Genomic DNA, 6,131 nt, shown 5'->3' with positions numbered 1-6,131 from the left:
GATGATTCCAGTGCTTACTATGGGCTTAACATAGCGCAAGTGCTGGCAGTAAAGTGACCACCAGGACAGACTGGGTCCCTCAACAGAGTCCATCAAGCGGTGGGGGAGACAGATGTCGCTAGAGAAATGGGACTTTATGTTGAATTATTGAACATAATATGCATAAACATGCATTTATTTCACACTAATTGTTCAACTTCTATTTTGTGCAATTCGCTGAGGAGGTGACTGGGAAGCCGGATACGATGCAGGACACAAAGACGATGAAGACACCAGCCCCTCCTTCAAAGGGCGTGTCTACAACCTAGTAGGGGAGCTATACAGACAGAGGGCCAATTTTAGTACATGATTCTTCATAATAATGGAAGTACAGTTCTAAACTTCAAGGGAGGTGATCTGGGCTCCAAAGAGGGAGTCATTATATTTATTATTTATAGACATGGCTAATGTTGGGCCACTGTGGGCCCATCTAAGCATGATGTTATTAGCAAGTAATTGAAAATCAACTTGGATCTTTTTTGGATTCTTGGAAAAAGGCAAAACAGAATTACACTCATTACATACATAAAAACTCCTTAAAATTATCTTTCCCAATTTCTGTCTCTCTCTCCTTCCCTTGTTCGCACTGCATTGCACAACAGTTGCTGCCGGCTCACATTTTCTCTCAAAAATTTCCACGAACTCTCTCAAATGTAGCCATTTATGGTTCTACTCCTCAACAGATGTTCATTCTCTTGAGTAACCCATTTTGCTTTTTACTTTGAATCTGTCCTCTAGTCTCGTTTCTCTTCCTCCTCCATTACCCCTGATTGAAACTGGGGACTGTCTGACCAAAGAAAGGCTTCTTTGTATGGACAAGAGGAAGATGAGAGTCTGTGAACAGTAAGATGGTTTTTTAAATGGCTCATTTATACTGCTTTTAATATTCCAGGAATTTAATATATATTATTTCCAATGCTCCATCATAAACATGATAGAGATGGGTGAAAGAATATAGTGTTGTTGTTGTTTTTTCCTTTTTATTTCCTTCTTACCTTTGAGTTCCTTTGGCTTGTTATACAGAGTACAGAGATTTTAAAAATATAATACTGCTATAATTCAAAAGGAAATTTCTTGTGTCCTGTAGATATCTCCCCCTTTGGCAATGTACATGGCACTTTCCAGATAGCACATGGGATCCCATGGGAGGACAGAGAAACAGGAAAATGACCTGTAGAACTAATGAAGAAGGCTAGAGCTATTGGGAGCTCATCCGAGTGGACTCCATAAAGACTGGATCGGTCCTGGCCTTCTCAGAATATAACTTACAGTAACTCAATCGGAAGAATAACCAAATGCTTTATCCATCCTCTATACAAGTGTGATCTGCTAATAAATACATTTGCCTTCTAGCTATGGACCTATACCTTCTCCCAAATTGCTTAGACATGACGAAGCAATTATATCCCATTTTCCAGATGAGAAAAAACTGAGGCTAAGATAAGCCAGGAAATTTGCCTCAGGTCCCATACTTAGAAAATGGAGAAGCTGGGGCTTCAAACACAGGTGTTACAAACTTGAGAGCCTTTGCTTTACTTACAATATCACACAACTTTTGGGGGATGAGGATAATTGAGAAGTGGCATTACAGTTGGATTGGGAAGGTGGACAGACTCCCACAGAGGAGCTGAAAGGGAGGAACATTCCAGACAGAGAGAACAGCCTGAGTAAAAGGAAAGGTGATCAGATATGGCAGCATAGACCACATGTGACAGAGGGAAAACAAGGCTAGAAACGTACACTGGAGCTGGAGGCAAAGGGCCTTGAATGCCAAGGAAAGAAGTTTTATATTATTCTGTAGGCAAAGTTTTTTCTTTCTTCTTCTCTCCCTCCCTCCCTCCCTTCCTTCCTTTCTTTCTCCCCTCCTCCCTCTTTTTTTTCTTTTTTTAAGATTAAATTTTTGAGAGAGAGAGAAAGAGTGGGGGAAGGACAGAATCTTCAAATAGACTTCCTGGCTGAGCATGGAGCCAAATGGGGTTCGATTTCAGGACCCATGAGATCATGACCTGAGCTGAAACCAAAAGTCAGACACTCAACCAACTGAGACACTCAGGCACCCCTACAGGCAAAGTTTTTGAACAAAGGAATAACATGAGCATGATAAAAGACAAAGCTTTAAATAATGATGGTCTAATACTAACAATAACAGTATTTAATATTAATACTACTGATAATGATTCACTAGAGGAAGGATTTTCAACTTGAATAGCATTCAAAGACTTTAATTCGAAAGGCATCTTTGGTGCACCTGGGTGGCTAACGTTGCTTAAGCATCTGCCTTTGGCGCAGGTCATGATCCCGAAATCCGAGGATCGAACCCCATGTCGGGCTCCCTGATTCTCCCTCACCCACCTGCTCCTTCTCTCGCCCTCTCCCTCTCAAATAAATCAATAAAATCTTCCAAAAAAAAGTCATCTTTAGGTACACTTGGACCGACTTGATCTGTATCCAAATTTAGTAGTATAAATGTTCTATACTTTTCATTGTTGTTGTGAGAAAAACTAAGAATTTCACATTGTATGTGAGAATTTCAGCAACAGAGACAACAGAAACCCAATCCACAAACTGAAGTGTTTGTTGTTGGAGTGGGCTAGACTGGAAATGGAAGCATAGAGCTTTCATGTTTGAAGACATAGTCATTGTGATTATCCAACTATAGTAAGCAAAACAGTAAAAGATAGGGAACAGGGTAAATATCCATTATAAGGGAGCTGGTTAAATAAAGTATGGCACATCCATGCAATGGCCAACTATCCAGATATTTAGAAAGTGATATACAGGGCGCCTGGGTGGCTCAGTGGGTTAAGCCGCTGCCTTCGGCTCAGGTCATGATCTCAGGGTCCTGGGATCGAGTCCCGCATCGGGCTCTCTGCTCAGCAGGAAGCCTGCTTCCCTCTCTCTCTCTCTCTCTGCCTGCCTCTCTGTCTACTTGTGATCTCTCTCTGTCAAATCAATAAATAAAATCTTTAAAAAAAAATAAAAAAAAATAAAAAAAAAGAAAGTGATATACAGCTGTATGTACTGATATAGAAAAGTGGCCGCTATACAATATTAAGAGAATTTTAGAAGAATATATAGAATATGAGAGCATGAGCACTAACAAGAAGATATATTGGCTGAACCACATGAAATTGTTGATATTCAGCAATTTCTAACCTATAAGAATGGCAATTTCAAATGGTTTAACTTACTACATATATATGCTTGAATATGTCTAGGGAAATTTCCGAAAAGTTTACACACTAAACTCTTCCTGGTGGTTACTTTATAATAGTATTAGTGAGTTGAAGCAGTGGGCATAAGAATTATTTTTCACCAGATAGCCTTCTTTTCCGATTTATTTGATTATAAAACTTCTTAACTAATCAACTCCCCTTTCTCTGATTCCACACTCGCCATTCAGTTCTGGATATAATTTTACCTACACAGAGAAAAAAGAGTGAGTATGATTATCTTGTGCTCCAAACAGGTATATGTCTCACTGTAAAAAATATAAAGAGGATATATGTATTTTTAAAGATTTTGAATCATGAAAACCAAGTAGCCATTCACTTTATTTACTTACCTACTTACTTAATAGTCTTGAGTTCTTTTATTTTTTTACACTCGTCAGCCATGAATTCATAGGGAATGGGCTCCAGCAGCTCAGTATCCTTTCCACTGGTTCTCACAAAGTGTGTTTCTCTGGGTGGAGCAGGCTTAGCCCTCTAGACAAACCCAAGGACCTTTCTCTTTGGGTTCCTTCTTTTCCTGATCACACACTTCAGGAAGCTATTTTGGTTCTTGGAGTACTTACTTAATATGCTCAAGACGTACATTAATTCTCAAGGAAAGAATCTTGCCTTTGTTTGTTTACAACCATGTCAATAGCATGCTGGGTAACACTGCAGACTCTTCAAGTCTTGCCATTGATAACATTTGTGGGGCATTCCTTTTTGAACAGTGCCATTCCCCTGATGTCTACAATATCACCTTTCTAATAGATTGGCATGTATGTGGCTCAAGGAACCACTCTGTGTCTTCTTAAAAGGCCTCGAGAACATAGAGTGGGTGCCTTTCCTCTTTCCCTTTGTGTTGGTTATTTTGGCAAATTACTGGAAGATGACGGTTCCAGGCGAAAGGGAGCCATTCACTTAAATTACATTTCCTTTTAAAAACCTGTTGCTCAGTGCTATTATTAGGGCAGAGGCAGTGGAAGTTACCAAGTACAGCGAGTCAGAAAGGAAAATCCCTGATGTTCATTAGACCTTCAACCAAATCAATGCATGATAATTTTACTGTAACTCTCTTCTTGTTCCATCTCTATCGAGGTGACTCACAAGCTATAAAAGTTCTTCTCCAATTATTTCAGGGTGGCTTTTGTTAGCAATGAAAGAGAACACCTTTAATTAAAAAAATTAACTTGCTTGAGGTATAGCTTACATATAATAGAATTCACCAGTTTAAAATGTATAGTTTGTTGAGTTCTGATAAATGCATAGTCATGTAAGTACCACTACAGTCAAAATATAGAACATTTTCATTTCTCTAAAAAAAGTTCCCTTACACTTAGCTTTGTGTTTTCTAGAATTTCATATAAATGCGATCAAATAAGAAGTATCCTTTCGTGTCTGATTTCTTCCACTTATCATGATACTTTCTGAGATTCACCTGTTCTGTGCATAGCAAGTTGTTCCTTTTTATTGCTGTGTAATATTCCACTCATTTATAAATCACAGTTCCCTTCTTCATGGATACTGTGATGGTCATTTGGATTGTTTATAGTTTTTGCCTATTATGAATAAAGCTGCTATGAACATTCATATTAAAGTGTTTGTGTGCACATATGTTTTCATTTTCTCCGAGTAAATACCTACCAGTGGGGTTGCTGGATTGAATTGTATGTTTGACTCCCAACTCTTTCCAAAATGGCATCCTGTATTGTTTTGCATTTATTACTGAGTTCAATGGTGAGAGTTTCAGTTGTCCCATGTCCTCATCAACACTTGGTGTTGTCAAATTAAAAAATTTTAGCCATTCCTGGAGGTATGTAGTGATATCTCATTGTGGTTTTAAATTGTGTTTCCTGAATGACTAAAGTAGTTGTCCATCTTTTCAGGCACTTATTTTATTTATCTTCTTTGGTGAAGTTCTATTTCAAATCTTTTGCTTATTTAAAAAACTGGATTATTTGTCTGAATACCAATCCTTTGCCAGAATGTTTTGCAATATGCCTCTTCCCAATCTGTGGTCTGTCTTTTCATTTTCTTAACGATTTCTTTCCAAGAACAAAGTTTAAAAATTTTTAAAAAGTTTTATTTATTTATTTGAGAGAGAAAGAGAACATGAGCAGGGGGGTGGGGGCAGGGGCAGATGGAGAGGGAGAGGGAGAGACAGAATCCCAAGCAGACTTCCCACTGAGCATGGAGCCTGATGCAGGGCTCCATCCCAGGAAACTGAGATCATGACCTGAGCTGAAACCACAAGACTCTTGCTTAATCAACTGAGCCACCCCAGTTCTCCTGTTCTGGTAGGTTTTTTTTTTTTTTTTTTTTTTTGGTAGGTTTTTTAGGAGTTTCTCCATAGACTCTCATGTTGTCTGTGAATAAGGACAACTTTGCTTTCTTTCCAATCTTACGCCTCTGTCTTCTTGACTATTGTACTACTAGGATCCCTAACACAATATTGAATAGAAGTGCTGAAAACTGACATCTTGGCTTATTCTTGAACCTAAGAGGAAAGTAAGTTGAACTTAAATTCTATTTAGGTTCAACACTGTACCAGGTCTACTTTGTACCTCACCCCTTTTACAATACACAAAATGAGAGTACCTCTCATTTTACGTCTAACACTTTCCTCATCCATGTACCAACCAATTCTTCCTGAATCCACTCTGAAGGGACTTTTTACCCCTGCACCACTTCATCAGGACTTCTCTTCAAGGTCACTCATATTTTCCATATTGCTTAATCAATGGTCATTTCTCAGCCTTCATTTTTTTTTTTTGACCTACCAGTGGCATTTGTCACAACGATCACTATATTCTCCTCAAAAAATTTTCATCATTCTCCAGACATCATGTTCATCTGACATCACATGTTCCTTCTTAAGGC

The sequence above is a fragment of the Lontra canadensis genome, unplaced genomic scaffold (assembly GCF_010015895.1).
Source record: "Lontra canadensis isolate GAN:19392208 unplaced genomic scaffold, GSC_riverotter_1.0 scaffold2, whole genome shotgun sequence".
Classification (NCBI taxonomy): Eukaryota; Metazoa; Chordata; class Mammalia; order Carnivora; family Mustelidae; genus Lontra; species Lontra canadensis.
The sequence above is the reverse complement of the archived record's forward strand: the minus strand, read 5'-3'. Positions refer to the sequence as shown.